Source organism: Pelophylax lessonae (genome assembly GCF_965119305.1).
Source record: "Pelophylax lessonae genome assembly, chromosome: 9".
In the NCBI taxonomy this organism is placed as follows: domain Eukaryota; kingdom Metazoa; phylum Chordata; class Amphibia; order Anura; family Ranidae; genus Pelophylax; species Pelophylax lessonae.
This window is the reverse complement of record NC_138776.1, coordinates 93,744,369-93,765,439: the sequence shown is the minus strand read 5'-3', so window position 1 is coordinate 93,765,439 and position 21,071 is coordinate 93,744,369. Positions and strand designations below refer to the sequence as shown.

General features: G+C 41.0%; 1 protein-coding gene across 4 annotated transcripts in view; it reads right to left on the bottom strand.

The window, feature by feature from the left end:
• The window catches only part of SH3PXD2A (SH3 and PX domains 2A), a 187,967-nt gene that overhangs the window by 110,825 nt on the left and 56,071 nt on the right, over positions 1-21,071 (bottom strand). The gene's annotated exons all lie outside the window — the stretch shown is intronic.

Genomic DNA, 21,071 nt, shown 5'->3' with positions numbered 1-21,071 from the left:
GGGGAGTATGGAACAGGCAGCACCCTCAAACCTTCAGAAGTATGAGATGAACCCCAACAACTTGGAAAGGTGGATCTCTCTCACACGTACCAACACAGACTATCCCCCAATTTAACTGATCCCCAAAGGTTTTTGATTAAATAGCGGAATAGAAAATATGATCCCAAAAAAGTGTATGTATATCACACGTACACAACCACACTAGGCCCCAATTACTATTGTTTGTACCCCTAAAAGGCTAGGAGTAGGGGGAGTATGGAACAGGCAGCACCCTCAAACCTTCAGAAGTATGAGATGAACCCCAACAACTTGGAAAGGTGGATCTCTCTCACACGTACCAACACAGACTATCCCCCAATTTAACTGATCCCCAAAGGTTTTTGATTAAATAGCGGAATAGAAAATATGATCCCAAAAAAGTGTATGTATATCACACGTACACAACCACACTAGGCCCCAATTACTATTGTTTGTACCCCTAAAAGGCTAGGAGTAGGGGGAGTATGGAACAGGCAGCACCCTCAAACCTTCAGAAGTATGAGATGAACCCCAACAACTTGGAAAGGTGGATCTCTCTCACACGTACCAACACAGACTATCCCCCAATTTAACTGATCCCCAAAGGTTTTTGATTAAATAGCGGAATAGAAAATATGATCCCAAAAAAGTGTATGTATATCACACGTACACAACCACACTAGGCCCCAATTACTATTGTTTGTACCCCTAAAAGGCTAGGAGTAGGGGGAGTATGGAACAGGCAGCACCCTCAAACCTTCAGAAGTATGAGATGAACCCCAACAACTTGGAAAGGTGGATCTCTCTCACACGTACCAACACAGACTATCCCCCAATTTAACTGATCCCCAAAGGTTTTTGATTAAATAGCGGAATAGAAAATATGATCCCAAAAAAGTGTATGTATATCACACGTACACAACCACACTAGGCCCCAATTACTATTGTTTGTACCCCTAAAAGGCTAGGAGTAGGGGGAGTATGGAACAGGCAGCACCCTCAAACCTTCAGAAGTATGAGATGAACCCCAACAACTTGGAAAGGTGGATCTCTCTCACACGTACCAACACAGACTATCCCCCAATTTAACTGATCCCCAAAGGTTTTTGATTAAATAGCGGAATAGAAAATATGATCCCAAAAAAGTGTATGTATATCACACGTACACAACCACACTAGGCCCCAATTACTATTGTTTGTACCCCTAAAAGGCTAGGAGTAGGGGGAGTATGGAACAGGCAGCACCCTCAAACCTTCAGAAGTATGAGATGAACCCCAACAACTTGGAAAGGTGGATCTCTCTCACACGTACCAACACAGACTATCCCCCAATTTAACTGATCCCCAAAGGTTTTTGATTAAATAGCGGAATAGAAAATATGATCCCAAAAAAGTGTATGTATATCACACGTACACAACCACACTAGGCCCCAATTACTATTGTTTGTACCCCTAAAAGGCTAGGAGTAGGGGGAGTATGGAACAGGCAGCACCCTCAAACCTTCAGAAGTATGAGATGAACCCCAACAACTTGGAAAGGTGGATCTCTCTCACACGTACCAACACAGACTATCCCCCAATTTAACTGATCCCCAAAGGTTTTTGATTAAATAGCGGAATAGAAAATATGATCCCAAAAAAGTGTATGTATATCACACGTACACAACCACACTAGGCCCCAATTACTATTGTTTGTACCCCTAAAAGGCTAGGAGTAGGGGGAGTATGGAACAGGCAGCACCCTCAAACCTTCAGAAGTATGAGATGAACCCCAACAACTTGGAAAGGTGGATCTCTCTCACACGTACCAACACAGACTATCCCCCAATTTAACTGATCCCCAAAGGTTTTTGATTAAATAGCGGAATAGAAAAAATGATCCCAAAAAAGTGTATGTATATCACACGTACACAACCACACTAGGCCCCAATTACTATTGTTTGTACCCCTAAAAGGCTAGGAGTAGGGGGAGTATGGAACAGGCAGCACCCTCAAACCTTCAGAAGTATGAGATGAACCCCAACAACTTGGAAAGGTGGATCTCTCTCACACGTACCAACACAGACTATCCCCCAATTTAACTGATCCCCAAAGGTTTTTGATTAAATAGCGGAATAGAAAATATGATCCCAAAAAAGTGTATGTATATCACACGTACACAACCACACTAGGCCCCAATTACTATTGTTTGTACCCCTAAAAGGCTAGGAGTAGGGGGAGTATGGAACAGGCAGCACCCTCAAACCTTCAGAAGTATGAGATGAACCCCAACAACTTGGAAAGGTGGATCTCTCTCACACGTACCAACACAGACTATCCCCCAATTTAACTGATCCCCAAAGGTTTTTGATTAAATAGCGGAATAGAAAATATGATCCCAAAAAAGTGTATGTATATCACACGTACACAACCACACTAGGCCCCAATTACTATTGTTTGTACCCCTAAAAGGCTAGGAGTAGGGGGAGTATGGAACAGGCAGCACCCTCAAACCTTCAGAAGTATGAGATGAACCCCAACAACTTGGAAAGGTGGATCTCTCTCACACGTACCAACACAGACTATCCCCCAATTTAACTGATCCCCAAAGGTTTTTGATTAAATAGCGGAATAGAAAATATGATCCCAAAAAAGTGTATGTATATCACACGTACACAACCACACTAGGCCCCAATTACTATTGTTTGTACCCCTAAAAGGCTAGGAGTAGGGGGAGTATGGAACAGGCAGCACCCTCAAACCTTCAGAAGTATGAGATGAACCCCAACAACTTGGAAAGGTGGATCTCTCTCACACGTACCAACACAGACTATCCCCCAATTTAACTGATCCCCAAAGGTTTTTGATTAAATAGCGGAATAGAAAATATGATCCCAAAAAAGTGTATGTATATCACACGTACACAACCACACTAGGCCCCAATTACTATTGTTTGTACCCCTAAAAGGCTAGGAGTAGGGGGAGTATGGAACAGGCAGCACCCTCAAACCTTCAGAAGTATGAGATGAACCCCAACAACTTGGAAAGGTGGATCTCTCTCACACGTACCAACACAGACTATCCCCCAATTTAACTGATCCCCAAAGGTTTTTGATTAAATAGCGGAATAGAAAATATGATCCCAAAAAAGTGTATGTATATCACACGTACACAACCACACTAGGCCCCAATTACTATTGTTTGTACCCCTAAAAGGCTAGGAGTAGGGGGAGTATGGAACAGGCAGCACCCTCAAACCTTCAGAAGTATGAGATGAACCCCAACAACTTGGAAAGGTGGATCTCTCTCACACGTACCAACACAGACTATCCCCCAATTTAACTGATCCCCAAAGGTTTTTGATTAAATAGCGGAATAGAAAATATGATCCCAAAAAAGTGTATGTATATCACACGTACACAACCACACTAGGCCCCAATTACTATTGTTTGTACCCCTAAAAGGCTAGGAGTAGGGGGAGTATGGAACAGGCAGCACCCTCAAACCTTCAGAAGTATGAGATGAACCCCAACAACTTGGAAAGGTGGATCTCTCTCACACGTACCAACACAGACTATCCCCCAATTTAACTGATCCCCAAAGGTTTTTGATTAAATAGCGGAATAGAAAATATGATCCCAAAAAAGTGTATGTATATCACACGTACACAACCACACTAGGCCCCAATTACTATTGTTTGTACCCCTAAAAGGCTAGATGAGGAGTAGGTGGAGTATGGAACAGGCAGCACCCTCAAACCTTCAGAAGTATGAGATTGTGTTCACTGTACCCCACAAAGATTGAGTTCACTGCACCCCACAATGATTGTGTTCACTGCACCCCACAAAGATTGTGTTCACTGCACCTCACAAAGATTGTGTTCACTGTACCCCCCAAAGATTGTGTTCACTGCACCCCACAAAGATTCTGTTCACTGTACCCCACAAAGATTGTGTTCACTGCACCCCAAAAAGATTGTGTTCACTGCACCCCAAAAAGGATGTTGTTCACTGCACCCCAAAAAGGATGTTGTTCACTCCACCCCAAAAAGATTGTGTTCACTGCACCCCACAAAGATTGTGTTCACTGCACCCCAAAAAGATTGTGTTCACTGCACCCCAAAAATGATTTTGTTCACTGCACCCCAAAAATGATTTTGTTCACTGCACCCCAAAAAGGATGTTGTTCACTCCACCCCAAAAAGATTGTGTTCACTGCACCCCAAAAAGATTGTGTTCACTGCACCCCACAAAGGATTTTGTTCACTGCACCCCAAAAAGATTGTGTTCACTGCACCCCAAAAAGGATGTTGTTCACTGCACCCCACAAAGGATTTTGTTCACTGCACCCCACAAAGATTGTGTTCACTGCACACCAAAAAGGATTGTGTTCACTGCACCCCAAAAAGATTTTGTTCACTGCACCCCAAAAAGATTGTGTTCACTGCAGCCCAAAAAGATTGTGTTCACTGCAGCCCAAAAAGATTGTGTTCACTGCAGCCCAAAAAGATTGTGTTCACTGCAGCCCAAAAAGATTGTGTTCACTGCAGCTCACACACAGAAAAATGGATGTGGATCACTGACACCTGCCTATCTCCAATCCCACACCACACAGCAATATCGATTGTAGTTTGTAGAACACAGTTTCCCTAAAATTCAGCAGACTCTGTCCCTAACAGGATTGAGAAGAGATCGTAGATCAGGATTGAGTGCAGACCCCACCCCCCACACAGCAATATCGATTGTAGTTTGTAGAAGACACTGACCCTATAATTCAGCAGACTCTATCCCTAAAATGCCTACAACTCGCCCTGCCTAAACACTCCGACCTGTCCCTCAATTCTATCCGGACACAAATGGTTTTTTCCTGCCTATCTTTCCCTAATCAGCAGCCAGCACGTTGATGTGTGCTCTGTCCCTGAATCTAAGCAGCATAATGACGCCGCTGCGGCTGCCTCGAACTTATAAAGACTTGGTCACATGCTTCAGACGGCCAATCACAGCTACTGAGACATTTGCAGGCATGGCTGGGATGGCTTAAGGCACACCAGTTAAACGATTGTTGATTGGCTGTTGAAAGCCCGCCATGAAAAGAGCGCCAAAGCATGCAAAACCCGGAAATAAAACGACCGAACACGGATTTTTACCCGAACATACAGTAAAGTGTCCGTGTCCGTGTTCGGGTACAAAAAATCCAATTATTCGGTACGAACACGAATAATACAGTCCGTGTTCGCTCAACACTAGTTACTAACCCTCACAGTTTGTTCTCTCCACATAAAATTGCATTTCTTAATCAGAACATCTAGCCCTTTTTTAGCTCAAGGACTATGGTGAGTATGCTTCCTGAAAGATCTAAAATGTGTAAAGTAGGGAATTAATACCAGAAATGTTGTATTCTCTTATGATCCAAAAGTGTATTTCCAACCTATTATTCGTTTTGGATCTCTGTTGGCTTTTTACTGCTATCCGGGGGTCAATGAGAGAGATTCCCCCTAAATTTTCTGTTACTGTCACAACTGTTTTACCCTACAGACATCCTGGGAAAATCTCCAACAGAAAAACATCAGTTTGTCAGATAGTGGTAAAAAAAAAACAACAAAAAAACGTATCTTTCCATGCACTAACCAAAGATAAAAAAAAAAAAAAAAAAAATTCTGGATGGACCTACACTTCAAGCCTACACCTATCCTTTGAAGAATTTATCATAGCTACTACAAAAAATGTAGACAATATTCACTTTTACTTGGGAACTGGAAATATCAATGTGATCATGTAAAAGTTTTTCAAAAACTCTTAGGTGAAAAACAAGGTAAGTCTAAAACAAATTTTTACATTTAAAAAAAAGTTTGGCAAGGAAGTAACATATCTATAGTTACTGCATGTTTCAAAACACAAATTGGCATGTACAATGTAAAAACCTTGTACAGCTGCCGCATATTTCAGTCTGTCTTTAATTTTGGCAGGTTGCTGCCAGTGGGCTGCACCTGTGCCACATGGGCGCCCCAAACGCCCAGTTTTTAATCAGCATGAGCCACACAGCCCATGTGCATGAGGGCTTAAAGTGAAACTGTGTGGATAGGCAATGGATTCACTACTGTATCACAAAGCCAGAGCAATCAGAAAAAAACGCTTTAAATCCCACTTTTGCCTAACAATTCCAAATATGTTAAAATGTGGAGCTACTCTTAATCAACTCAGAAAGAGACACTTCATATATTCTACTGTAAACTTCTGCAGAAAAAAAACTTCTTCAGTCATTTTCGTGTACCTTCAAACCACTTGGAAGCACTAAAATGAGGCCAAATGAGGTGGCCACTGATCTCACTGAAATTCCGAACACTGATTTTATGAGGCACATTAATTAGTGAAAAAAAAAAGCATTTTTTTTAGGAATAGACAGAATAGGTCACACAAAAACGGATCTATATTTCAAACTAACTCTATTCTGGCCTCGTCTGAGACTTGATGGATTCTCATGGCCTGATATGAACCTTTTCCAGTCAAGCAGTCTGTGACCATCTGACTGTAGTGCAGCTTCATGGTCAAAGGATGTCAGAATATTTCTTCCAAGTGTCAATGTATCATTTAAATTGGTTGTAAACCTCAGACATAAAATATAAAAAACCTCACCCATTTATACTGTGCACTTATCTCTTTCCAAAGCATTAAGTCTTATTTCTCCCTACTGCCTGGTTCCTCTGGTATCAGCATGAGTCCCTTCTGTCAGCTTTTACTGACACCAAGAGTTAAAACGGTGATGGGGAGGGAGCTGCATTACAGACTGTTGCACATATTCACAGCTGTGTGAAGGGGGTGTGCCTTTCCCTCCAGTCAGGGCTCAGAGCTGTAAGCTGTGTGAAGACTTCAGATCCCCACCCCCTGCTCCTAGAACTAAGAAAAAATCCTTTCCTGTTTATGTTTTTAGAACAATCTACAGAAGAAATGACAGCAGAGACACAGCTACAACTTATGTAGGAGGATCTGTTTCACCTCTATGTATCATCTAATGCTACACATGTGAGGGTTTACAACACTTTAATTATCAAAGATCTCTAGAAGGCAAAAGCTCAACCATTGTCTAAATGAATATGATATGTGTATCCTCCAAGATGGGGACCCTTGCCTTATTATCAAATGAAACTACACCCGGTTCTTGAAAAAAAAAAAAAAAAAAGAATGAAAAGACAAATATGAAAATCACTATGAATAAGGAACTAGCACAGACAATATATGAACCACAAAATCGAATTTCCAAGTCAATTTACTACACTTAATGAGATTTGTCTTTATTTATTTATTTATTTATTTATTTACAAGCATCACTAATTTTGTAAACCTGTATGGAAAACATAGATAATTTACAGGTTCTTGACTAAGAAGGAGCTTACAATGTACTGTCCCTATGCCAGCAATACAGACCAATCCAGCACTAGGACTGGAGTAGGGGCCGTCTGATTGTACAGTCTCCTTTAGGTCTAACATCAACTATGTAATATAAGGACCTGTCTGATTTGATACCAATTGAATAAATTGTTTAGGTTTAACCTCATATTACAGGGCCAGTTTAAAGTTGAACTTTACCCATAACAGTTTGATAACAATAAATGTTCTTTAACAAAAGAACATATATTCCACATTAATAAATATGCTACCAAAATTTGTGTGTGCTGTAAATTGCCTACAGCATTGCTCCTGTTTCTTTTTGCTGGAGGCTGCCATTTTGTTGAAGCCCAGAGCAGTCACTTACTTATTGGAAACTCTTCCCCTCTCCTTGGTCTCAAAAAATTTACGACACTTTCTGAAATTAAAATATGTATATTTCCAGCCTTGATCGTATGTCATAGCTCGGCTAGAAATACGAAGACAGAAGAAGACTGAAAGAAGGTTTAGGCTCCATGCACACTAGCGTTTTTTTAACCTCCTAGAAGCAATTACGAGCATTTTTTCTGCTCCTAGAAGCTAATAGTGTTATCATATGTGTCCATGCACACTGTTTTATGCTATAAGCATTTTTCAAGCATTAGCGCTTAGGAGCAGAAAACAATAGTTGCTGTTGAGTTTTTGGGAGCTTTTTATACTAAAAACTGGCACAAAAACACTATTATCATCGTTTTTGTTTTTCTAGCTTTTTTGAGCTCAAAAAAGAAGGCTAGTGTTCATAGAGCCTTATAGTGATGAATTTCACAGGCTGCTGATGAGGGAGAAAGAGAATATCAGGGAGATAAGATAAGACATTATCCTTGTAAGTTTAACTCTTTTGTATCTCCCTGGCAGCAGAGTTTATCCGGTCATCTCCCCTGCTTTTCTGTTCTCCCTCCCTAATCTGTGTTCCCTCAGAACAGTCTTTGTCATTCCTGTTGTTTTCTTTTGCCTTCAGCAACAGTATGCAGGGCCACCATCAGGGGGGTACAGGCGATACACATGTAACGGGCCCCCGCATCCTAAAGGGCCCAGGTCCCGGCAACTAGGAAGTGTGCAGGAGAGGAGCCTGGAGGCTGCTGGTCCTGTCTGTTAATCCAGCCCTCCGCATAGCATAGTAAACTAGCTGGAAGGGCTGGGACTCGGTAGATGTTATGGAGGAGGGACTTTAGACAATTTCAGCTGACTATTGGCTGAGAGGTAGCAGGAGGCAGGCTACTCCGCCTCCCATTGCCTCCTTAGCCAATGGGTACACTGTCTATCACAACACAGCCACTTCCTGTGCTGGTAGAAAGGAATTCCTCTGCAAACAAGCTGCTGCAGAGATCGAGGTAAGAGGGAAAAAAAAAAAAGTGTTTCCCTGAAGCTGCTAGACTGTACAGTGCATAGCCTGTGCCTTCTGCTCCTGTTAATACCAGTCACTGTATTGTCAACTTCTTGCTGTCCTTTTAGCAGGGTGAAAGTAAATTTACACATGTGTAGCATAGGTGTCAGCTTATGTTACCATGTTAAAAGGGCAGCAATATGGGATGCGTTACAGTGGCTGTTAATTATTTAATAATTAATTCAATAATGAATTATTATTTAAAACAAGGTGCGTACAAGAGCAAAACCCACATAAGCACTAGCAGCGCTAAGTAACCTATCTACAAAAAGGTCAGCGGATATATAGCTATATACATTAGCAAGTGGATCCTTATGGACCAATGTTGTTAAAGTCCATAAAAAGTTTTTTTGGGGTGGGAGTCCTGCAAAAAACAAGGTGTATGGAAGACTTAGTGTTCAGATGTAAATGGTAAGAACCAGTGCTGTATAACACAGAATCTTCCTTGCTGTTCCCACAGCAACCACCAAAATCCTTCACCACACCGTTGTGCTCCCCCCTATAGTGTGCACACGTACCCTTAGCACTTGGGTAAAGCGCTTTATCCAACCAGAGATCCTCCAGTTTAAAATGGCGATCCTCCTTGGGATTCAACTCCAACTGATAGAGCAATGGTCAGCACCTCCTCCTCTCCTCTCACATGCAAAGAGAACGACAGGGACCCATAGCGTAATATGCACACACTAAACTTTTATTTATAATTAAAATCACACTCACATGGGATGAAACATAATCAGGCAGAAGTACATGTCCAAGGCAATATCCCGGTCTACCCGCCGTCAACATTGTCCCCACTGAGCCGCACGATATGGGTGATCCTGCCAGCGATATCCCAAATACGTCCGGACTCTGATGGCGTGACCCGGGGACTCCTAGGATATTCTAAATGTACCAAACTAGACCGCGTGCTCACGCGCTGACGCGTTTCGTCTGCACGGACTTCTACTGAGGGCGCCTCAATGAATTATTATTATTAGTCCAGGTTAACTAAATGATTCAATGCTCTGAAAAGCAATCCATGTGGATAGTTTTTCAGGCCCCTTTCACACGAGCATTCTGATCGGGTCCGCCTATCCGTTTTTTAGGCAGACCTGATCATACCCTCGATTCTCCTCTATGGAGCGGCAGATATAAATGGAATTGTGTCTGTTTACACCCGCATACTTCCAATCTGATCTTATCTGGGAAAAAATAAATAAAATGGACATCCATTCCCCTCAATCTGGCCAGATCAGAGCGAAGTTGGGTGTAAACGGACAGCATGAGCGGACACGGACCTGTCAGTCACCTGCTCCGCTCAGCAGGGGATCTGCAGACATATCCCCTGCTAAAGAAAAACTGGATCAGGCTCATATGTAAAGACTGCAACTAAAGTGTAGATAAGGCCGGCCATAGACAGTTTGAATCTTGGGTCTTGGCTTTATGTAACTTTAAAGACACCCTCCGGGTGAGGTCTTTTTAAGGATAGGCATTAATACTTCCTCGAACCACTTCAGATCCTCCTTACGTATCACAGTGCCATCAGAAGCATATGTGCAGTCAGGTGGAAGAACTTCGTCGTCAGGGCAGGAAGTAATGAAGGTACTTGCTAGAACAGGAGTTTCTTTGGAAAGAGGTACAGACGTTACTGGAACTGGAGGAGGGACTTCCACAGGGGTATTGGTTTCAACGATTGCCATAGTCTGGGTGCCCTTTTCAGACACAGAACAGGGACAGGGCTGGCAGCACCCTTGGCAGTTTCCTGGCTGTTTTTCTGGGAAGACAGGACAGATTTGATGGTTCCCGTTCCTCATTTACAACCTTCCGGATGGATTGTGAGCTCCTGTTTGTCCTTAAGCCCAGGACCTATTACAGTGACTTTATCAAGGTTCATTCCGCTATTAATCTGCTTTCCGGAAGGATGAAGACATGGGCATACCAAATGCTGCAGGAGAAAAGTCCTATCTTGGACAATTGGCAGTCATTTTTAACTGCTATGGACTCCATATGGTCAGTTCATTGCTGATCCTTGTTGCTGATCTATGTTCCAGATAGTTCCTGTTTGACAGACTTTGTTACTGTTTCCTAAGCGTGTGTTCCAGACTGACCCCGGCTTCCATCCTTACCTTCGCTCCTTGTTGTTCCTGTGATCCTTATCCGGACTTGTGTCATCCAGTGACCACAGTTATTCCTGGACTTCCCTTCCCATTGTATTCCTGCCGGCCTGCCTATTGGAGCACCGTCCCTGCCAAGCCCCCGTGCACAAATTCACAGCCCAGGTGGCTTTCTTACCTGGTCACCTTGGACTGTGGATATCTGCAAGGGTGAGCGTACATCTCTGCGTTACAGACTCCAACAAAGGTAAGCCCAGTGACAGTAATATTGTAATATATACTAACATCATTATCGTTATACAGGAATACTCTGGAAAATTGAATGTTACAGTACAAATTAATATATTCCCCTGAAGAAGCAGTAAGAAAAACTGCAAAACATGTCGGGTTTATCCGGTAGTTACATCGGATGTATTAATTAACAAGATCTCTCATATGTACTCCTGTATCTATACTGTTTAATGTATTTCTGGTGCTTTTTATTGCTTGTCATTTAAAAAAAAAAAAGATTTGGAATAAAATTTATGAATTTTACGATATTTTTCTTATTTATGCAATACTCCATATATTAGAGCTAAGTACCATTTAAAAATCCCAATTGCCCTCCCGTGCTCTATTTCCTCCTTTTCTGGTCTATCTGTCTCTGGGAAGCTTCCTTCCCTCTTTACCTTGAGGAGGACAGACCCTGCTACCTGGTCTTGCCTCTCCTCTTCTATGGGGCTCTCCGCAATTTTTTAGAAATTGATCTCAAGGGATGTCGGTACAATTCATAAAATATTTTTTCAAACACTTAATTTACTTCATCTCCATTGAGTATGTTCAAGGACTTGCAAAAAAAAGTTGTCAAAATAAAAAAGGACACAGAGCAGAATGTTCCAGGGTAAACACTAAGGAGAAGCTTTTTACATAGCAGTCAGAGCCAGCATCTTATGAAAGCAGAATTGTTTTCTTCTGTTTCTTATTCTGCAATATTTCCATTTAGACAATATGTTTTACAACATCAACTACCAAGAGAATTGGTAAATGACCAAGAATAATGGGGTTTTCTCCAGCCCACTTTACTGGCTGACTACAGGCAAAAGGCTGTCCTGTACTTAACGGTTTTGTGCCCATTGCCAGCTTGCCGTTATAGCTGGGCGTTCTAAATTTGTTTAGTGATGCCATAACAGGGAGCATGCTGTACATCCCTCTAAAGTGTGGCCAGCCTGGGCCAACTTTCCAGTGTGTGGAAGAAACATAAAGAAGTGGGTGTTAGGAGAAAACTGGTGACAAAATACAAGCAGATGAAGACAGCACTGGTCTGCAGAGACTGACTGCTGCCACTTGGTTATCAAAGCTGCAAACTATTTTCAAAGTGAAATATTTCACAGCCTGTATGAAAACTAGTGTACACCTTAGAGCTGCACGATTCTGGCTAAAATGAGAATCACGATTTTTTAGCTTGGAATAAAGATCACGATTCTCTCACGATTCTCTGTGTAACAAAAAAAAAAATTGGGATAACTTTATTGTTACGTTTTTATTTTTTTATTAATTAAAGTCTATTAATTGCGTTTGAAAGACTGCTGCGCAAATACAGTGTGACATAAAATATTACAACAATCGCCATTTTATTCTGTAGGGTCTCTGCTAAAAAAATATATAAAATGTTTGGGGGTTCTAAGTACTTTTCTAGCAAAAAAAACTGATTTAAACTTGCAAGCAACAAGTGTCAGAAAAAGGTCTAGTCTTTAAGAGGTTAAACTTCCTTTCTCCCTGGCAGAGGGAAGGAAAAGATACAATGTAATCATTTTGTTTATAGTTACTGGGAGACTTAATGCTGATAGGTTTGTTTGTGGGAGGCTTTTTTTTTTTTCCCACAGCTGTTCTCTCTGCTTCCTCACAGCAAAGAATCGAGCATATGTCAGGTTTAGATCGTCAGGGGGGGGGTGAATCGAGATCGCGATTGCTCTAGTACACCTATTCAAAACCCCATTCTATCATACACAAAAAGTTAAAGCAGAAGTAAAGTCTTCTTCTTAAATTGTACCTACAGGTAAGCCTATAATAAGGCTTACCAGTAGGTACTGTGAATATCTCCTAAACTTGAACAGTTTAAAAGATATTCAGAGTGCATACAGCCGATGACGTCATCTGAGCATGCGCTCTTAAGGTCCGGCCTACGGTGCTGGACCTTTAGAGCCTGTGCCGCAGACGCGGGCTCCCGTACGGGAGTGACGTCTCTCACAGCGCTGGAGCCCCGGAAGAAACACCAGAGGAGATGTCAGCTGTCTCAGCGGTGTGCGGGCACAGCTGGAGGGCTTCATTCTAAGGTAAGTATTTCATAATGAGCTAGTATGCGATGCACACTAGCTCATTATGCCTTTGTCTTACAGGTTTTTTTTTTCTCAAGGTTTACAACCTCTTTGAGGATAAACATAGCTTGCGGAAAATGCCAAAATTAATATTCACGCAAATCATGAATTACAAGATTTAATGGATTACCAGATATTATTTTTGAGTATTTGGAAAATGTTAACGCTAAAATCCAGGCACCCCATCTCCCCCTTCACTATGCCCTCCCAACTAATTACAGAGCCAAATTTAAAAAATCCTATTAACTTGCCTAAATTGGTGGTCACATGAAGCACCAGGTCACAAGCCTAATATCTTCCTCTCTGCAGTGGAGGAGACTCCTTATTTGGTTGTCTATACCATGGCCTATGTACTATTAAGACCCCCATCACACACACACAATGCCTAATAGACTTCTCCCTTGAAAGACTTCCTTTATGTTGCAATCAAATCTAGCAAAAATATACCAATGCAGCAACTAAAAGGAAAAAATGTGATGTGGTAATGTTATTATTTGTACTACAGGCGGTCCCCGAGTTACGAACACAATAGGGACTGTAGGTTTGTTCTTAAGTTGAATTTGTTTGTAAGTCGGAGCATGTACATTTTTAAGTGTAACTCCAGCCAAACAAATTCATGAGGATATAGACAGCAGTACAAACCTCATACAGTACTGACCAACTTCAGTATAACAATAAAAAATGGTTTCAAAGCACACACAATTGGATGGGAGGTCCACATGAGCTTATGCTGGGTTACAGGGATAATACTGTACTGTAACACAGTCCTGCTACAGTATCATAGAAGTACAGGTACAGGGCATGCTCCTAATACAGTCGTACAAGTAGTGTAGTACTGTAATCTCACCAGCTCCACAGGTTCCAGACAGTAGTGGGATGTGATGAGATGCTTCTGGGCAGTCCTGTATGTGGGGCATACAGTACATGTAGCAGAGGTGGGGGACTTGAGTCGCATGACTTGACTTGAGTCAGACTTAAGTCACCAGTTTGAGGACTTGAGACTTGCTTGACTAAAATTATTAAAAGACTCGACTTGACTTTGACTTGGTATTCATGACTTGAGACTTGACTTTGACTTGAGACATATGACTGGAAATGACTTTACTTTTTAAGTTATTAAATATTTGCATTTTCTCAAGATGTGTTAAAGCAAAATTATTGTGCCAGTTATGTTTCTGACACCACAGTCACTTAAAACACCTCAGTGTGTTCTGATTTGTAGGACACTGGCTGTTTAACAATGGAAATACTTAACATGTTTTTAGTGACTGTGGTGTTGAAACATGACCGGACGAAGGATTTTGAGCTGTTTGGGCATTCAAAGTATTTCTTTAATATGCCAAGAAAAAAGCACTAAGCAGTTTTGTTAATGTTGAAAATAAAACAAAACCTTTCCTGACCACTGACGTTTAACTGATTTAAAGGTGAAAATTGGGGTAGATCAGTATTTTGACTTGATTTGTGACTTGACCAAAATAAATGACTTGACTTGCTTGACTTCTAGCAGGGACTCGACTTGACTTGCTTGCTTTTCGCCACAGTAACTTGGGACTTGCTTGAGACTTGAAGGTTAAGACTTGAGACTTGCTTGTGACTTGCACATGTGTGACTTACTCCCATGTCTGACATGTAGTACTGCAGCGTGCGTTGTGTCTCCGGCACAGGAGCGAGAGGAATAAGCCGGAAGAAGCCGGCAGTGACGTCACGCGGCCCCCATTCGTAAGTAGGAGTCGTTCGCAACTCGGATGTTCCTAAGTCGGGGACTGCCTGTATTTGTTTAATCAGTAGAGTCCACTTTAATGTAATAAAATTTAATGTAACATTTTGCTTTCTACCTTTTGGCACACAATATGCACAGGGTCAGTTTAGCCACTGAACCTATTCATGACATGAGTGCAATACATGGCAAACTGTTAAATGTGTCTTTCTGAACCTGGCAGGACCATTGAAGCTCCCCAGCTCCCCAAAGCCAGGCTGACAGAACCTGCTAATGAGCTGAACAGCTGCTGTGGTTTATGATAAATCTTCACAAGAGATGGATGAGGCTCAATGTGTACCATTATAAACATTCAAGGTAATCCAACATGTTCTCTACCAAGAAACACAACAAAAAAGAGACATGTTATTAATTCATGCCTTATGCCCTCCTGTTTGGGTTAAGCAGAAAATATGCAATAGAGCACATGATTATTGCAAAATGCTGGCATGCAGACATTTTTTGACTAAGACAAAAGTTTTTTTTAAATTTGAGTCTGAGAGAAAACAACAAATTACCTGCCCAAACACATGAAAAGTGTTACATGTATGCTAGAGCAGACAAAACAATATAAAGTCTACACCACAAAAGAAGACATCATTATGATTCAGGCAGAGAGTTCTATGTGTCTGTTAAAGTAGTAGATAAACCCTTTTTAACATAACACTGAGCACAATAAAATAACTTTTCTCCAGTAAACTATTTGTTAACATTCTTAACCCAGTGCTATCAGTTTACAGCTTCCAGTGCTGATGGGTCATGCTCTCTCAAGGCAGCTTTCCTGAATTTCCAGTCTTCACAGGGAAGAGTTACCAGTGGACAGTGTAGTCTGGAGTCTAAAAAAGGGAGGGGGGGCAAGGAGGGAGGAGCAAGGGGGTCTTGCCATCCTAGGCTATGGGGCTGTGTGCTTCAATTACTGCACACAGTAAAGAGAGACACAACTCTAGTTCTTGCATGCAAGGTTGACTCCAAAAGAGAAAGGAGCCACCCTGAAACAGGAAACCTGGGACAGTGAACATGGCACCAGAATAAACTGGAACATAGGCAAGTATTAAAAGATAAAGAAGCTGCATACTCAGTAAATTAATAAATTAGTTAAAAGTGCTTAAATGGAGGGTTTAATATCACTTTCAAATGTTACTAAAACCACAACAGTAAAATCAGCCTGTATATGCAGTAAAGCACTCCTGTTTTACTCACTGTGGAATCTAAGGGGTTAATCCTGTGTATTGAGTATAAGGCTGTTTGATCCTGTCTTCTCCGATCCTCCCCTTCTTCCACAGTCCCCAATCTATCTCCTGATAGTATAGAGCCTTTGGAGCCCTCTTAACATGCTCAGTTTGATGTATATTGCTAGAGAGTTTTTTTTTCTTGGGAGGGTGCATGTGATTAGCACAGGGCCAATTAGCACTGTCCAGACAGAGGGTGAGGAGTCATGCAGCCTCATAGGACAGTCAGAGGAAAATTAAACTCCTCCTACAAGCTTTAACCAGTGCTCGACTGGACACTGAAAGGAATCACAAGACTGCTATATACTACTGATGAGAAAATATATTTAGCAGTTTATATTTACGAAAATAATTGCATTTCCATGTTCTGTGTACTGTGGGAGCCCAGATATAGTGAATGCAGGGTCCTGAGTTTAGTAACACTTTAGGGATGTAAACTAAACTTATAAGTAATGTCTGCGTTTTTAGATAGGCTAAGAAGCAAGGGATGTAGTACAGTGCAATGAACTCTTCTCTGCAAAGGAATGAAAATAAATCAAACATGGCAGTTCCGTTTTCATATTATACATCCTTTGTGAGAAACTAAAATAATTTTAGGAAAAAGATGTTTAGTTCTTTACTCCACTTCATGTGTTCAATTTTTTGTCTCAATGTATACAAACACAATAAACATGAATGTAGCTATGATCATTTTAGTGTTTTGGCATCTTGAAAATCAGAGGGTTTACCTGTCTGGGATTAAGGGGAATATTGTTATTAGGGTGAGATCGTTATAACTCATCTCTTTTTAAAAGTCAACAAACATTTCTGTGTCATTTCCACATTCACAAAGGCAGTGAATTCTCAATAACTGTTATTGTGTCAGTTAGGCCTTGTGAGGTTCCTAAGATAATGTCCTCCCCGCCATCGATTTCAAAACTAGACAGGAGGAGCACGTGCACCGGGTGAACTGCTATATTTCACACTAATGTTGTAGAGGTAAGTGAAGTTTTACCTAAAGGCTAAAGTTACTAACAGTCTACAAATAAGGACAGTTTGCCATCTGGAATTTTCAACGTCTCAGTCTTTACAAACTGGCGACTGCTGTAGAGTCAATAACCCTGTGACTAGATGTACGGCATAAACAGAAGACTGGGACCTCTCAACACAGAAATCTCACACTATAAATCTGAAAAAGCTTCACAGCATGAAAAAAATAGACACAAAATTAAGCCGTTTCTGGATTTACTAGACAAGGGAAATATCAGCAAAGAAAAACTTTGTTGGCTACTCTTGTTTAGGCTAACCAATGCTTTAGTTTTACTAACATACCATGTATAGAAGTAATTGCCTTGCTGGTTTACTTTTAAGGCCTTAGCTAATTGCACTAATACCTACAATGAAATGTTCACTACGGAGAGCCTGCTAAACCATAGTACAGCTAATTGTTGCATTTATACTCAAGCCCCTGTGAATGGCACCTATGCAGCCATCTTCACCTGCACAACTTAGACAAATCTATGAACCTGTATGGCATTCTTGTATTTGCCATTAAAAGTATGATCAAAGCTCGGAACAATTTTAAAAGACACACATTGTCCAGAGTTGAGGTCTGTTCCGTCTGTGCTGTTTTTTTCCTACTACAAAAACAATAATAATTAAGCACACCATCTAGATTAAATAGCTTTGACCTACAGCCAGTTGCATTGTGCAGCTGATTGATATCTAGCTGGATTCTAAATAGTAAGGATGAAAAATGCAATGGCTGTAGCCAAAAGATTTTATAATTATCATATTACCATTTCTATTCTTTGTGCCATTGAGAAGTTCCACTTGGTTGATTTGGATAATGGTTAGGACCACTGGTCTGGTTCCATCTGGAGTCCTATCAGGGAAAATTCCCTTTACTTTCTGTCACTGAGATACATCAGAAATGAATACGAGATTTCTCCAAAGCAAGGTGACCATAACAGGTTTCCCCATTGGAAAATGTCCCTTCGCCTTCTGTTCTGTGGCAACTCAAAAATGTAGATTTCACATCACTCTATATATAAGGAGACAATTGTAACCAGGACAGTTAGAGAGGTTTTTTCTCCCCAATGGTGTCAAGGACAGCAGAAAATAACAGACAGGGGATCTAGGCCTTTCCGAGTCTACCCAAAACAAAAAAGTTTTGGTCCTACATTTACTTTGAATGCTAGAATAAATTACAATAGCACACCCCAGTGTCCTTTGCTCTCAGTAAACCTGTAAAAAAGTACCTATGAGCACATACAAGCTGATAAAAGGTTCAAAAAGGATGCTTACTTTTTTTTTACAGTGACAGAAAGATCCCTTTTTTTCTTAAAAAAAAAAAAAAAATTAAATAAAAAATAACCCTATACACACCTAGGTGGATGATGCATCTGTTCTCCGCCGCCTCAGCTCTGAGAACTAAACGATCAAACACTGCTGATCGCTCAGTTCTCCCCTCCGCTTGGAGCAGAAAGCTGTGACTGCCAGGCTCTTTACTCTGCCCCTCCAGTGTTTACTGGAGCGCTGGTCTGGGAAAGAAAGGGAGTGGCTGGCTCAGTCTCTCAGCGGCGCAGTTGAGAGGCTGAGCCAAATGCCACTCAAGGCATCTGGGTGGATCCTAAATGTAAAAATTTGGATCTTTCCCCGGCCTGGACTGGCTGAGTGACAAAAGAGGTCACAGGAGTGCAGAACGAACTGCACTCCTTGGATTATAAGGCAAACTATAGCCAAAAAAGCTTTGCCCATACTTTTACTTTAAAGTCCATAAATTATAGGTTTGTTTACATCCAAACCTTTTAATTGGTTTTCGTTTACCTAGGCATATGTGAACTCTAACAATGAACTTCTCTTATTTTCTACCTTTTGGTCTGTTAAATAAAACATTGAATACATTTTGTTATGTCTGTTCGGTAGGTGCAAAAAAAAATGCCTTTACCCTGTCAAAAATATTGTAAGCTGAAATTTCTGTGCTTTCTGTTTTTATCAGTAAGCACTGTTCCCAGCTCTCCCTGTAGACTACTGAACCCCTACCTCCTATGCTATGGAGATGAGGAGAAAGAAAGGGTTTTGTAGCCCTAACACATTTCCTGTCCTATGGTAACTATGTTGCTCCTCCATAGATCCAGTACAGTGAGTAAGCGTTGTCACTTTATGACAGGAAGTGTGTTACAAGCAGGATCATAACATAAAAATATAGCTGAAAAAAGCCTGGAAAAAAAGGAAGTTATACAGCCACCATATCTATGGACTGGTAAGCTGCAATATATTCCAATTTTATTCTTCAGTTAAGATACAATTTTAATATGGCAATTATTGAGGCCGGTCTACAATAATTCTGCCTAAAGTCAACTTCAAACTATAACTTGGGTTGTCACATAATTTTCCTTATGAATGTTTTGACTTACTCAAGAGCTGGCCATGGCAATCCTGCTGTTGAATACAAGGCATTTCAGTATCCATATTACACAATAGAGTATTTAGAGTGCATAAAAATGGCCATAGAAACAATCTAATCATCATTTAAACTGGGAAAACAAAAAACAAACAAACTGATTGGCTGCGATAGCTAGCAACTCTTGTTTCTTTAAAATCAGAATACAAGGCCCAAGACTTAACATGCAAGAAATAAGCTATGCATGACTGTGTCATCAGACATAAACTATGCAAGTTGTGTCATAAGACTGGGATGTAGTGTACAGAGTATGCTGCTTAGCCAATAAAATATTCAAGTCACTTTTACATTCCAATACAAGTGAAACTTTTTTTGCATAAAAACTGGTTTGTATACAAGACAGTAAGAAACAAACATTCATAATGGCAATAGCATTTCAGTTAATACTGGCTTTAGTCATACAGAACAATTTGCCAAATCTTTCTTCCAACGTTTTTTTCTTCTAAACCAGCTAGCTAAGACGTTTGCTGACACTCTGAATTCAGCTCTCCACCCACTGCTTCCATCCTAACCACAGGAAAGAAAAACTGAACACTGAAACAATCTCCCAGACAGACTGCCACATTTGCAGGAGTTCTGGATGAATGCCTGCAGCATGCACAGTGATACAAAGCAGCATGTCCTAACAAAGCAGCCTGCAAAATGTACAGTGCATGGTACAGTACACATGCTAGACTACAAAAGACAAACAATCTCAATGTAAACATACATACTATTAACTAAAGACGCTGCCGGAACCACTGCTGTGTTTGCTTATGTAACTATGGTTGGACATACACAATAACAGCCAATCAGAGAGGTTGTTACTTATATTGCGTACCCCCAGACAATCGGTAATGGAAAAATAACATACATCAGTTTTGCTTTGTGCAGACTAAATTCGTTTAGCAGGTCTGTGAGTAGGAACTGCAGCTGCTATGTGTATCACAAATACCATTTATCCCTTCTGGCTTTATGAAAATCACATCCAATACCCCAAAAAATGACAGGTCTTGCAATGTGAACTTGCACTGCAAGGTAAAACAGTGAGGAAGAGTAATATAGTCTACTGCACATAGCCTTTCCTATTGCAGGTTAAAAAATAGGAACAACACATTTGGTTACTGTGGGTCAGCCTTTGTATCCAATTTCCAGCAATCAGTCCCAAAAGCTTGATAAACCTGCAGGCCTTGATCATTTGAACTACAAGTTGCAATATGTCCTGCTAGCTGGTCCAACATGAATTGCATACTGAAGTGACAAAACATTGGTTTTGCATACTTTAATCAGTGTAGAAACAGATTAGGGTTACCTGCTGTTGTCCTGTTGTGGATAAGTATACAGTACGTGTCGGTGGGGATTAGCACAGGTGAACCTGTAGTTCCTCAACAACTGGAGGTCTGCAATGGTCCT